This window comes from Staurois parvus, unplaced genomic scaffold (assembly GCF_062004578.1).
Source record: "Staurois parvus isolate SC_StPar_1 unplaced genomic scaffold, SC_StPar_1.0 ptg000347l, whole genome shotgun sequence".
In the NCBI taxonomy this organism is placed as follows: Eukaryota; Metazoa; Chordata; class Amphibia; order Anura; family Ranidae; genus Staurois; species Staurois parvus.
Genome location: NW_028318143.1, coordinates 2,007,832 through 2,023,813, shown reverse-complemented (window position 1 = coordinate 2,023,813; position 15,982 = coordinate 2,007,832).

The following is a 15,982-nucleotide window of genomic DNA, read 5'->3' as shown; positions in this document are numbered from 1 at the left end:
AGCTGAGGTAGCTGCCCCACGGCTGTACTTACACAAAGAGGCATGGATGCTCATGACATCATTATTCTAATATGGTCACATGGCCAATGTCATTGATTCTAAGAGCAAATGTCCATGTGGCCATTTTGGGTCAATGATGTCACAAACATCTATTCTCCTTTGTGTATATGCAGCTCAGGGGTCGGGAATGCCTTGGCTGCAGCTGATTGACAAAGCGCTGAGCGTTTCCTTCCAAAGTTGGGCTGAACATGGGTTTGAACTATTCCCAAGCTGAACCCAAGCTCATCCTTACATAGTTCCATAATCAGCTTATTAACGGTGACTGTGAATATTTTCTACCTTACTAACTGTCATGGTGCCCCACTTGAATGACCCGGCACTAACACCGAAGTTTTCTCCCAGGTTCAGCCAAACATGGGTTCAGTTCGAACCCAAGACAAACCCGAGCTCATCCCTAATGCTGAACCTTCCCATTTTCTCTTTTTAAATTAATAATACTTTTTTTAATGAAATGCTGAATATTCAGACTGAGGGGTTTATTTACTAAAGCTGGTTTACGCAGAATATTGTGCACTTCTGTATGGAAACCAATCAGCTTCCAGGCTTTATTGCTAAAGCTTAATTGAACAAGCTGAGGTTAGAAGCTGATTGGCTACCATGCATAAGTGCATGAGATTCTGAGTGAACCAGCTTTAGTAAATAAGCACCACAATGCCTCAGCTGCAATTGATTGACCCGGCATGGACAATTTCCTTTCAAGGTAGGGCTGAACATGGGTTTGAACTATTCCCGAGCTCATCCCTACTTTGTTTCATCATCAGCTTATTAATAGTGATTGTGGATATTTTTTCCCTCATTAACTGTCAAGGTGCTGCAATAGATAGGCCCAGCACTGGCACTGAAGCTTCCTCCCAGGTTCAACCAAACATGGGTTCAGACCAAACTCCAGTTAATGCTAAACCTTCCCATTCTCTCTTTTTAACTTGAACATATATATTTTTTAATTTTTAAATGAAATGCTAAATATTCAGACACAAGTGTATATTTTAGCAAGGAACCCTTTGAGGTAAGTGTCCCTTTAAATGGAGAAATGTTATAAAAATTTGAACTCTAGCTGGACTTGAGCTATCCTTCACAAGAGCACAATTCCTGCAAATATTTTTCTACAGTAACCTGTTCCCACTTCTTCCCCATTACTTGCACCACTGACTCTATAGCAAAGGTGACTTTGGTTGATGTAAATAGTGTGTCTATGTGTTCCTTATCTCCATAATGGATATTATCATCCGCCAGCTCTTCAGCATATCATCTGATTACAACTAACTTGTATTCATGCCAGTACTACCCTACTCACTTTTATTTATCTTTATTTGAATTTCTGCTACAGGATCAAGATACGGATCATATAGGAGATGAAAATGCATGTAGGTGGTAAAATAAGGGCAAAATATGATTGGTTGGGGAGCATTGCTGCGCTTTGTACTGCCTCAATAAAGAAGAGCTTACGCATAATGGAAAAAGTATTAATAAAAGAAACATGTTAGAAAAGAAAACAAATATAAATAAATGCTGCGCTGCTACTAGTGAATTAAAAGGTGCAACAATCCATTCGTGATAGTGGCCCACAATTATATAAATGTGACCTCTATATGACATATGAACATAAAAATAAAAAATAGGTTGTCTTAAAGTGTACTCCTTCGTGTGTCTCTATGACGGGGAAATTATAACATACCTACAGTCAGGGGTGGACTGAACTCATGGGGCTCCCGGGCAATAGGGGATCATGGGGTCTCTGTGTCCTTTCCCAAACTCAAAAAAGCCTATGAAAAAGGTACCAAGGGCATCTCATGGGGCCCCCTACTGACCCGGGGCCCTCGGGCAGTGCCCGATTTTCCAAATGGTCAGTCCGCCCCTGCCTACAGTATATTCCATACGTGCTTAAACCAATGTGTTAGCCTGTGTTACTATAGTGAGATAATGTGCAAATGGTGCATCAAACATAAATACTCCCAAATTAAACCAATGTCAATCAAAACATAATGATAATAAACATAAGTCCAGTGCATCTATTATAAGTATTAGAGTCCCAGTGTACCACTACAGTCAAATATTTCAAGTTCCAGTGTGAAACATTTCCTCCATCCACACATGTGAAACAAAGTGATTCGGTGATCAATCTTCTTATCTGTAGTGCTCCACTTAGTGCTCCCCCTCCAGAGCCCCACTCACCCCAAGATGTTGACCACCTTCATAGGTAGGTCAAACTGTGCACTTGGTGCCTCTGCACGCCTCTACACCAATCAGCTACCTGTATATTCTTGATGCTTCTATTCACTGGTTGCAGACTATGTGAAAAACACTCCAGATCATCCACAATACTCCTGATTATTGATGTGCAGATTATTCTCCAGTGCAAATCTCTTAATTTCTCTTTTTAGACCGGCAAAAATCCCCAGAGCGTCTGCAGTTGAGAGTGAGGAGGAGAACGTTGCAGAGCCTGGCTTTGTTGGATGATAAACGTCCACTAAGTTATGACTGGTCTTATCATTACAACTCTCTCTCTGCCTTCTTGCCATCCTGGCTTAGATGTCAAGAGCTTGCTTTGCTAGCCCCTAGGGCTACACGTACAATTGGGATATAACCCATTGGAAGCAACTCACTCTATACCCTCCACACAGTAATAATCCATTAGGCATCCTCCAGCAGCACTAGTTCAGTGCTGTCTTCCACCCAAAATTGGTGGTCAATGAAAGCAATGACTCCTTACAGTGGTGGTTAGAATACCACCTTTACAGTCAGCTGAAAAAGATCATTGGTGCCATGTTACTGGCTCTGCCAAGTGGCAATGGACCTGGAACTATAAAAGCATCATCAGATAAGAAAGTCAACTAACCACAGCTTAAGGAACCTCTAGCAACCTTTGGAGGAACCCTAGGGTTCCACGGAACCCTGGTTGAGAATGCCTGCTGTAGAGTATGGCTCTTCTCCTAGAGATGAAAGGGGGTCAAAGTGTGCATGCTCATGGTGAAGAGGATCCAGAAGGTACTTACGGAAGAAAGTTGTGCTATACATATTAAAGGTCATCGGCTTAGGGACCAAGGTAAGTATTGGACTAGGTAGACTCTGCTCAGGAGGTTGGGGCATGCCTTAAAAGACAACTTTTGACAAAAGTACAGATATTTTAAGAAGGATAAAGGAGGAACAGCTTCCACCATAAGAATTATATATAAACAAGACCATAAAATATAAAGTGTATATACAGTATGTGTGTATACTGTATATACATATATATATATATATATATATATATATATATATATATACATACAGCATGTGCTCACATTTATTTCTTTACTTCTTTCCTGCTTAGTTATTTCCAGTTGTTGATACAGCTAAGCTACTGAGTTGATTGTCATGCCTAGATACAAGTAATGACACTGATATCTGATCAACCTATGGAACTTTCCTGATTGCCTCTCCTGTCTCTTCAGATATAGCAGGGAGGGAGAGACGTCTGTAATACAAGCTCATTTGCAGGTTAACTATGTTTGCAGAATGCCTCTCTCCACATTAATACTGTGTAATTGGCAATGGGAATTAGAGGAAGGGAAGAGTCCCATGGTGCCCTGAGCTACGCTGACATTTTGTTTTAGCTTTTTTTTCTATATGCCTGGAATTCCTAGTGATGTCTAAATAGTTGGTGACTGTATATTTATACCCTGGGCTTAATTTAAACTGGATCTATAGTCCTTTTTAAAGGGGATTGTTTAATGTGTTCAGCTATTTGTAAAACATCTTATCGATAAGTGGTACTGTATTTAAAAAAGAAACAGAACTCCAGGCAGGTATAAAATACACCAGTTAATTCAGTTCCGTAATAATAAATCATTAACTAAATTTTTTTTTACATGCAAGCAGTGTAAGGCCTTTTTCACACAGGTGTACCACACCATACGCATGCGTGGGGGCCATTTTTACCCACACAGGGATACAGAGGTTTCCCATGCATCCCTATGTAGGCAGTCCAATTCATGTCAATTAAGACACAGAGGTTCTAGTGACAAAGATGTGGCTCCCAATTAGAAATCCATGCTAGTAGCAACATTGGGTGCACCTAGCATCCTAACCCACTATAGAGCCTATATCCTGGTCAAGCATCTTAACCCACTATAGAGCCTATATCCTGGTCAAGCATCTTAACCCACTATAGAGCCTATATCCTGGTCAAGCATCTTAACCCACTATAAAGCCTATATCCTGGTCAAGCATCTTAACCCACTATAGAGCCTATATCCTGGTCTAGCATCTTAACCCACTATAGAGCCTATATCCTGGTCAAGCATCTTAACCCACTATAGAGCTTATATCCTGGTCAAACATCTAAACCCACTATAGAGCCTATATCCTGGTCAAGCATCTTAACCCACTATAGAGCCTATATCCTGGTCTAGCATCTTAACCCACTATAGAGCCTATATCCTGGTCTAGCATCTTAACCCACTATAGAGCCTATATCCCAGTGATACCTGGCAATAGCACCTTCCTGGCTTCAAATTGAACAAGTGGCGCTCCAAACAACACCGTGGCTGCTGCTCTCCGCCCTATCCCTGTATTCTGAGCTTAATGCGAGGCACCCCCCTCCTTCCATGTAGTGTTCCGGGACACATGACAGATTCGAGAAGATTCACAATGTGCTGCTCGCACATGCGCAGTCGGCACCCAGCTGTGAAGCTGCAAGTTGTCACAGGCGGTGCCCACACTTAAGATGCTAGTGACAGAGGACAGCCCATGAACCCGGCTAAGGTGAACACACCGGTGCATTCTAGGAAAGGTGAATCGCTGTTTTTTTAACAGTCATCAGCTACAGTTTTTGTAGCTGTAGGTATCCTGGTTAGAGATGAGCGAATCGAACCTGGCGAAGTGGAATTCGTTTCGAATATTAGGAAAAATTCGATTCGCGCCGAATCCGAATATTAGCAAACTTCGGATGCGCGAATCGAATTTTCCCCGATCGGCCGATTTTCATCCCTTCTACAGCCGGCAAAAAGTGTCCCTGCAGAGAGCTCCGCTATTTCTGACAGTTCTCTGACAGTTCCTTCACATTTACAGCAGTTGAAACATTGTATCTATTTGTTTCCATTTAGGATACAGATGTTTTTATTCGGAAACAAATAGATACAATGTTTCAACCGCTGTAAATGTGAAGGAACTGTCAGAGAACTGTCAGAAATAGCGGAGCTCTCTGCAGATACACTTTTTGCTGCACTGGAATTCTTCTTCATCCTCATCCTACTTCTTCTTCTTCTTCTTCTTCTTCATCCTCATCCTACTTCTTCTTCTACTTCTTCTTCTTCATCCTCATCCTTCTTCTTCTTCTTCTTCTTCATCCTCATCCTACTTCTTCTTCTTCTTCTTCTTCTTCTTCATCCTCATCCTACTTCTTCTTCTTCTTCTTCATCCTCATCCTACTTCTTCTTCTTCTTCTTCATCCTCATCCTTCTTCTTCTTCTTCTTCTTCATCCTCATCCTACTTCTTCTTCTTCCTCATCCTACTTCTTCTTCTTCTTCATCCTCATCCTACTTCTTCTTCTTCATCCTCATCCTACTTCTTCTTCTTCATCGTCATTCTTCTTCTTCTTCTTCTTCTTCTTCTTCTTCTTCATCCTCATCCTACTTCTTCTTCTTCTTCTTCTTCTTCTTCTTCTTCTTCATCCTCATCCTACTTCTTCTTCTTCATCCTCATCCTACTTCTTCTTCTTCTTCATCCTCATCCTACTTCTTCTTCTTCTTCTTCATCCTCATCCTACTTCTTCTTCTTCTTCATCCTCATCCTACTTCTTCTTCTTCTTCTTCTTCTTCATCCTCATCCTACTTCTTCTTCTTCTTCTTCTTCTTCTTCTTCATCCTCATCCTACTTCTTCTTCTTCTTCTTCATCCTCATCCAACTTCTTCTTCTTCTTCTTCGTCTTCTTCTTCTTCTTCTTCTTCTTCTTCTTCATCCTCATCCTACTTCTTCTTCTTCTTCTTCATCCTCATCCTACTTCTTCTTCTTCATCCTCATCCTACTTCTTCTTCATCTTCTTCTTCTTCATCCTCATCCTACTTCTTCTTCTTCTTCTTCTTCTTCTTCATCCTCATCCTACTTCTTCTTCTTCTTCTTCTTCCTCATCCTACTTCTTCTTCTTCTTCTTCATCCTCATCATCCTACTTCTTCTTCTTCTTCTTCTTCTTCTTCATCCTCATCCTACTTCTTCTTCTTCTTCTTCTTCTTCTTCTTCTTCATCCTCATCCTTCTTCTTCTTCTTCTTCTTCATCCTCATCCTACTTGTTCTTCTTCTTCATCCTCATCCTACTTCTTCTTCTTCTTCTTCTTCTTCTTCATCCTCATCCTACTTCTTCTTCTTCTTCTTCATCCTCATCCTACTTCTTCTTCTTCTTCTTCTTCATCCTCATCCTACTTCTTCTTCTTCTTCTTCTTCATCCTACTTCTTCTTCTTCTTCATCCTCATCCTTCTTCTTCTTCTTCTTCTTCTTCTTCATCCTCATCCTACTTGTTCTTCTTCTTCATCCTCATCCTACTTCTTCTTCTTCTTCTTCTTCTTCTTCATCCTCATCCTACTTCTTCTTCTTCTTCTTCATCCTCATCCTACTTCTTCTTCTTCTTCTTCATCCTCATCCTACTTCTTCTTCCTCTTCTTCTTCATCCTACTTCTTCTTCTTCTTCTTCTTCTACTTCTTCATCCTCATCCTACTTCTTCTTCTTCTTCTTCATCCTCATCCTACTTCTTCTTCTTCTTCATCCTCATCCTACTTCTTCTTCTTCTTCTTCCTCATCCTACTTCTTCTTCTTCTTCTTCTTCATCCTCATCCTACTTCTTCTTCTTCTTCATCCTCATCCTACTTCTTCTTCTTCTTCTTCTTCATCCTCATCCTACTTCTTCTTCTTCTTCTTCTTCTTCATCCTCATCCTACTTCTTCTTCTTCTTCTTCATCCTCATCCTACTTCTTCTTCTTCTTCATCCTCATCCTACTTATTCTTCTTCTTCTTCTTCATCCTCATCCTACTTCTTCTTCTTCTTCTTCTTCATCATCCTCATCCTACTTCTTCTTCTTCTTCTTCTTCTTCTTCATCCTCATCCTCATCTTCTTCTTCTTGCCATGGGCCCCTGTACCGCCTCCTCATGCTGCTGCCAGGTCCAGAGTGTGTCATGGGTCCCTGTACGGCCTCCCATTGCTGCTGTCTCCATCGCCACACTCTGCCATGTGCCACTTTCAGGTCTCCTCACACTGCTGGTGGGTTCCCTTTTGTCATAGGGTGCTGTATGGCCTCCCATTGCTGCTGCCTCCACCGCCACACTGTGGCTCCACACTCTGGTTTTGGCCCCGTGACTGCCCAAATGAGTGAAGTGTGCGGTGATTCTAAGATCGACGGCACTCATCTGCATGTCATACTGACTGACAGTATTATTTCTCTTCCCCAGCAGACTACAAGGGCATTTAAATTAAAGGTACAGTGTTCTGCACTAATATAAAGGCTCTCTGAAGCCTAGAAACACCCTTTTTATAAGTTAAATTCGCAGCGAATAAATTCGCATCGAATCGAATTTATTCCACAAATTCGGCGAATCAGCCGAATCGAATTTTTGAATAATTCGCTCATCTCTAATCCTGGTATTAGCACGAAATATCAAGGACGTCCACCTGTCGGGAAGTTTGTCTCAACCTTCTATTACATCTTCAGGACAGCTTGTTCTGTTCAGGCAGTAGTAAACTTTCAATACAAGAAATTTCTTTCAACTCAAAACAGCGCAAAACACACAAAAACAATCTGTAAAATACCCAACCTATAAATAATATTAGTACAGATATTACAATTTTTATATAAGTGTCAAAAACAAAATAATTTGTGACACATACAAAAACAAAAAAAAATCCAGTGACATGTCCAAAAAAAAACTTTTTTAGTAAACTTTCGGTAAAACAAATTCCTTCTGCAAGATAATATCATAATGTGCTAGTATGCATCACAAGCTAGCACATTATGAAAGACTTAACTTGAAACAAAGTCGTCCAACAGCATACTGTCAATGGTGACAGGGCTTCCATCTTCACCTGATCTTCCTTCCAGCTTGGCGGGCTCAGGCCGCTTGGATAGCCGAGCTGTAATGATGTCACTCCTGCCCATGCATGTGGGAGTCACGGCTCAGGGCTCTGAAGGAAAGGCATGAGTATGCTGTTCCTTCAGAGCACAGTCGCTGGTGATATCACCGGCTGTCAAACAAGTGAATGTGCACATTTAGGAGATATTCATATTACCTACAGGTAAGCTTTATTATTAAACAGTCAAAAATACAAGAGTGCTGCCCAATGCAATCTTGCAAATCAAAATTGGGCAGCGCTCTTGTATTTTTGACTTTTCTATTTGTGAGGGTCAGTACCCTTAATAGGAGCTGCATGCATCTTATGAGTTATTTTGGTATAATTTGTGCTATGTTGGAAGCACAGTGGCTAAATGGTTAGCACTTCTGCCTGGCAGTATTAGGGTCGTTAGTTCATACCCAACCACGGCACAGGGGCGGACTGACAACTCATGGGGCCCCCAGGCAATAGGGGATCATGGAGCCCCTGTGTCCTTGTCCAAACACAAAAATGCCTATTAAAAAGGTACCAGGGGCATCTCATGGGTCCCCCTACTGACCCTAGGCCCTCGGGCAGTGCCCGAGTTTCCAAATGGTCAGTCCGCCCCTGCCACGGCACCACCTGCCTGGAGTTTGAATGTTCTCCCTGTGCCTGTGTGGGTTTCCTCTGGGTACTTCAGTTTCCCCTCACACTCCAAAGACATGCTGGTAGGTCAAGTGGGTCCTGTTTAAATTGGCCCTAGTATGTATGTATGAATGTGAGTTAGGGACCTTAGAGTGTACACCCCTTGAGGGTTAGAGACTGATATGAATGTACAATATATATGTAAAGCACTGCGTAAATTGACGGCGCTATATAAGTACCTGTAACAAATAAATATTGGATTTTTTCACTTTTTTTTTTTTTTGTTGGTATCAGCAATTACTGCTATGCAGAGCCATACAAAGCAGCATGCAGGAGCTGATATGGGGAGAGAACTGTTTTGTTTACATACAGGTCTCTCCCCTGTCAGAATTACTTGGAGATTGCTGGGTACCAGCAGGGAATCACCAGTCAGGACCCTGTGATTGACAGCCAAAGCTGCGAATGGCGGTGCGGGTGTGCCCCCCTACCCGAATTTGCAAAATCAGAAATATATACGTGATTTTGCACACCCATGCCACCCTGTAGCAGTATTTCTGCTATAGGGCGGCATGGAAGCGGTTGACGCTGTGCAGCTTGTTTTTATCTACAGGCACCCCCTAAACTGTATAAGCAGTTTTTGGTACAGGTAAACTAACCTTTTAAAAGGATAATCTACCAGGTTGCATGCACCTTATTGGACTCAATTCATAGTATGCCACTGAGCATACACTGAGCTCAGAGCCACTGCTTCTGGGAAGGGAAAGCACATGTCAAGGGGTTCAAATCAAAGAAAGAGCTTGCTCCTGTGATTGTAAAAGTGAAACAGTAACAGCTAGATGTCTCCTAGCAACATCCTTAGCAACATCCTAGGAGTTGTCCAGGTACATAAATGGCCCATACCTATAGCAAGGGCATTGTTCAACTTTGGTCAAAGCTGAAACAGTTTGTTTTTGTTTACAGACACCCCTTATCTGCACAGGCAGGTTTTTGGTAAAAGTGGACTATACTTTTAAAGAGATAAGTCCACCAGGTAGCACTCAAGCACTTAGGTGACCTAACATTTCAATGCCTTTTGTTTTATAAGCAAGCAGTGTAAATCTGTGGGTTTGACTTGGTATCAGACTATTGTAATCCACTGTAAAGCAGAAGGCAGATTGTGAAAGGAAGAAGAAGCACAAGTAACCAATCAGTGGTGTTACAATGCAATGAACATACTGATATGAGGAGAGAGCAGAGAGACAGAGAGATGAGCTCATCAGTCTGCTGCTTCTCCTTTTACTGGTAGAAGACCTTAAAATTTTACTTTATTGCAGCAGAAAAATATCAGATCTCCTGCCCTACCAGGCAGGGTTGTGTTCTTTGGCAGAGCTGTGTAAATCTCAAGACTGGTTGGACAGAAATACAAATTTTTTTTTCAGCAGGTTCAACAGCTCCAGTATAAGTACATCATATGTATATTTAACTGTTCGCCTGGAGTTCAGCTTTAAGTTTTACCCCCCCCTCACCCTACCCATTCTCCCCAAAAGAATTTTGGGCAGGCACGAGGGGAGCCGTAAATTACAATCAGACTGGCTGCGTAAGCAGTAAGGTTTGAAATCAGAGCCGGTCACAGCCAATTTCCCATCCCTAATCTTTTATCCTATATTTCCTCACTGCAGTGTGATGGAGATTTTCCTCAGCTCTATCCCCCTGTTCACAAATCTCCCGAGAACAGACTCCCGCCGTGTTTTTATTCCAGGATTTGTAATTCTCCCAGATCTCTTTACTACACCCGGCTGTTCTTTTTTGGCTTTCCTCTCCGTCTTCCATTTAGAATGTCGCTGTGGCTGTTCCACTATGGCAGGGTTACATCACAGGCGCACAGTTACAGCTGCTACAATGTTGGATGCTGTGCAGAAAAGCAGATAGTGTTTAAATTGTTCTGTAATGTATGGTCAGGCGTACGGGCTCACATCCTGTGGATTTTGGATAATACTTGTTAATGGGATGTGGGGGCTTTGCTTAAAAAAATTATAATCGGGTTTCTTAATTGCATTATGACTGAGCGCTAATCGTTTAATGGGCTGTTTTAAAGCTTATATACTGGATACTAGTATCCTGAGTAGGTTTTATAGCACAAGAACCTGTATGCTTGGGAACTCAAAAATAAGTGAAACATTTGTGACTAAAATTAATTATTAAAAGATTGGTCCATCCAAAGGCTATGTTTTAGTTATAGGTCTGCATCTGGTCCAGGCTTCCTATATATTTTGGATACTGGCTTGTTACCAATGGAAAAGATTGGTCATATACACCATGTCAGTGGGAAGAAAAATTGTTTGCCCTGATTTGGGTCTTTTGAGCTCCCCTTGATGACTCTGATTTTATCTCACTTAACATTTGGATTTTTGATGGGAGTTTTTCTGGGGTCTTCCCATGGGCTGCTAGAGGCTCTTCATTTGCCCCTTGGTTGGATAGTTATGTCTGTACCACGATAGGGTACAGGCTTGCTACCACAGGTAATTGAACATCCTTGTAACAATGACACAGTTGGTCCTAATGAAGCTGGAAGCCCCATGAAATGCGTAGACAGTGTATACTGATATAGCTATGCTTCTTCTGTTGGTATTTTGTTTGCCCCCTGGGTGGAGAGTTATGTCTGTACCACGATAGGGTACAAGCTTGCTACCACAGGTAATTGAATATCCTTGTAACAATGACACAGTTGGTCCTAATGAAGCTGGAAGCCTCATGAAATGCGTAGACAGTGTATACTGATATAGCTAGGCTATGTTTCTTCTGTTGCTATTTTGTTTGCCCCCTGGGTGGAGAGTTATGTCTGTACCACGATAGGGTACAAGCTTTCTACCAATGGTAATTGAATATCCTTGTAACAATGGCACAGTTGATGCTGATGAAGCTGGAAGCCCCATGAAATGCGTAGACAGTGTATATTGATATAGCTATGCTATGTTTCTTCTGTAGGTGTTTTGTTTGCCCCCTGGGTGGAGAGTTATGTCTGTACCATGATAGGGTACAGGCTTGCTACCAATGGTAATTGAATATCCTTGTAACAATGGCACAGTTGGTCCTAATGAAGCTGGAAGCCCCATGAAATGTTTAGACAGTGTATACTGATATAGCTATGCTTCTTCTTTTGGTATTTTGTTTGCCCCCTGGGTGGAGAGTTATATCTGTACCACGATAGGGTACAAGCTTGCTACCACATTTAATTGAGTATCCTTGTAACAATGGCACAGTTGGTCCTAATGAAGCTGGAAGCCCCATAAAATACAAAGACAGTGTATACTGATATAGCTATGCAATGTTTCTTCTGTTGGTATTTTGTTTGCCCCTTGGGTGGGGAGTTATGTCTGTACTACGATAGGGTACAAGCTTGCTACCAATGGTAATTGAATATCCTTGTAACAATGGCACAGTTGATGCTTATGAAGCTGGAAGCCCCATGAAATGCGTAGACAGTGTGTACTGATATAGCTATGCTATGTTTCTTCTGTTGGTATTTTGTTTGCCCCTTGGGTGGAGAGTTATGTTTGTACCATTATAGGGTACAGGCTTGCTACCACAGGTAATTGAGTATCCTTGTAACAATGGCACAGTTGGTCCTAATGAAGCTGGAAGCCCCATGAAATGCGTAGACAGTGTATACTGATATAGCTATGCTATGTTTCTTCTGTTGGTTTTAAACACAATCACTGTAAATGCCTAGTGGCATTTTAACATTTGATTTTTTTTTGTAATAAAGCTTGTTTGATTTTAACTGTACCCTGTATTTTGCCTTTTACGCTTGTCAGCATATAAAAAGTCCCATTTATATATCTCATGCCTCTGTTTGTTCATGTGGGATGATGCCTCCGGGTGTATAAATTTATTGTTTTTGATTTATTTGTTGCTCTACCGTTACATATTTGGGCATGCAGCATACATATTTTGAATTCTCCAACACAGAACTGGATCATCCTCAAGGCAACCTAGGTAGAAGCCTACAATCTGGTGGATATTAAGGGGGCCCCATTACAGCCTTCACGCTCCTGCAGTAAACCAGAGGGATAGAAAGCACAACTGGTCAAAGCAGTGCTCCCACCACTTGACGAGAGAGGGTGTACTGGTAGGCTTTGGTGTCTGATGGGGCCATTCTGGTATGGATAATGCAAATGACTGCTGCTTCTTTGTGTCTACTTCAATCCTTAACAATATACTGTATATATATATATATATATATATATATATATATAAAACAAGTGCAGCACTATAGAGTGACCATGAACATGCAACAATTACAGTGAAACCAAAACAGACATAAGAAATACACTGTGTGCACAATTATTAGGTAAGTGAGCACTTTGACCAAATCATCATTTTTATGCATATTGTCCAACTCCAAGCTGTATTAATTTGAATGTTTATTGGATTTAAGCATATCAGGTGTTGTGTACTTGTGTAATGAGGGAGGGTGTGGCCTAAGGAGATCAACATCTTATATTAAGGTGTGCATAATTGTTAGGCATCTTCTTTTCCTCAGGAAAAATGGGCCAAAAAATAAATGTAACTGACTCTGAAAAGTCAAAAATTGTAAAACGTTTTTCAGAGGGATGCGGCACTCTTGAATGGGCTAATATTTTAGGGCATGATCACAGAACCATTGAACGTTTCGTTGCAAATAGTCAGCAGGGTTGCAAAAACCGTGTTGAAAAAAAAAAAGACCAAATTAACTGCCAAAGATTTGAGAAGAATCAAATGTGAAGCTACCAGGAACCTATTATCCTCCAGTGCTGTCATATTCCAGAACTGCAACCTACCTGGAGTGCCCAGAAGTGTTCAGTGCTTGGAGATATGGCCAAGGTAAGGTAGGCTGAAACCACTGAACAAGACACATATATCAAGACTGAGCTAAGAAATATCTGAAGACAGATTTTCAAAGGTTTTATGGACTGGTAAGAAGAGTAACTCTTGACTGACCAGATGGATGGGCCCGTGGCTGGATCAGTAACGGCACAGAACTCCACTTCAAATGCACCCAGCAATGTGGAGGTGGGGTACTGGTGTGTGCTAGTATTATTAAAGATGAGCTAGTTGGACCTTTTTGGGTTGAAGAAGGACTCAAAATCAACTTCCAGTTTTTAGAAGACACTTTCTTCAAGCAGTGGTACAGGAAAAAGTCTGCATCTTTCAAGAAAACCATGATACTGTATATATGCAGGACAATGCTCCATCGCATGCATCAAACTATTCCACTGCGTGGTTAGCCAGTAAAGGCCTTAAAGATGAAAGAATAATGACATGGTCCTCTTCCTCAACTGACCTAAACCCTATTGAGAACTTGTGGGCCCTTCTTAAATGGGAGATTTACAATTAGGGAAAACAGTACACCTCTCTGAACAGTATCTGGGAGGCTGTGGTTGCTGCTGCACAAAACATTGATCTTCAATAGATCAAGAAACTGACACTCCATGAATGGAAGGCTTATGATTGTTATAGAAAAGAAGGATGACTATATTGGTCACTTTTTTTTTTAATGTCAGAAATGTTTATTTGTAAATTTTTAGTTGTTTGTCTATTATTCTCACTTTAACAGATGAAAATAAACAAGTGAGATGGAAAAATTTTCATTTTTCTTTTAGTTGCATAATAATTCTGCACACTTGTAGTTGCCCAATAATTTTGCACACATAGATATTCTCCTAAGAAAGCCAAAACCTCACTTTTGCTTTCTTAAATACTCAGGTTTGAGGTTTATTAACATTTTGGATTGACCGAGAGCACTGTAGTTGTTCAATAATGAAATGAAGCCTCAAAAATACAACTTGCCTAATGATTGTGCACATAGCGTAGGGTCTATGTGATGTAAAACAAATGTCCTTAGTGGTTAACAAATTATACAAATCTTGCAGGACACTGGGCTTGTAGCTAGGTGGACATGAGATAATAAGTGAAAGGAACTCCAAAAACACCAATATGTATTCCTCCACTGAATGCCACACACAGAGGCTTACAGCAAGAAACTGACCCTCTAAATCAAGAGAAGTCAATACACACTTGCACCCATTAGGTAAACTCCAGAAATAAGTCAGAGGTTGCCAATTCCATATCACATCTCACTCAAACCGCCATGCTTGGGGAATTAAAACAGAAGAGCTGGGTGCTCGTTTCAGTCCAGAACAAAGTCCCTTGTTCTAGGCAATGTTCCCCTCTGGAAATGGCAGTCTTGTACCCGGCTATTATGGTACTGGCAGATGTACTGCAGCCTTCAGCTTCTGAATAGCAATTGAAGGGATTGGGGGGGGGGGCCACAAAGCTACCTTTTCTAGGTGTGCCACCTCGGTTCAAGCAGAAAGCCATTCTTCCCAACTCTTCGAGTCCACCTGAGAATTTTGAATGTTCCCACCCATCTTTGCTTGGTTTAGCTCCTCTTGAAAGAGACTGTGGTACCCTCTCACAATGCCCACCGCAGATATACAGTCCCAAAAACTCAAGTGCATTATTGTCACCTATGGACTTAGGGGTGGTCAAAGCAGACAAACACTAAAGTGCAAAGATATCACCTAGAGAGTTTTGCATTGGCCACAGCAGATGTGTAGACCCAAGAACTCAAGTGCAAAGATCTCAAATATAGAGTCTGAAGAATGCAATCTGAAGAATGCAAGTGCATTGATCTCACCTACGTATAAAGTTAGAGGTGGTCATAGCAGTTGTGCAAACCCAAGAATTAAATTGTAGAGATCTCACCTATAAAGTTATGGATGATCACAGCAGATGTCCAAACACAATAACCCATGTGCAGAGATAAAACTTAAAGACTTATGGGTGGCCATAGCAGGTGTGCAGACCCAAGAACTCAAGTGCAGAGATAATACCTATGGACTTAGGGGTGACCGCAGCTGATGTGGATTGAACCTTTAATGTTGCAGTTGACTGAAGCATCCTCAACACAGCAACATCACAAAAATCCTCTTTTATAAACACATCATATTTATCATTCATTTTGATGCAATTTATGGCAGGTAATGAATAGATATCACAAAATCTGCTTCACCAGAGATTTAGCAAAGTGAAGGGTGATAGTCACTCTGCTGGGTGGATTGCAGATATGTAGCAGAGAACTAGGTAAGCAGATCATCGAACTGATTTATTAATATAATATATTATTAATATGTATGTGCATATGCTGGCCCATCAATCATACATGAACAATCAGATCATATATTCACAATCTGAA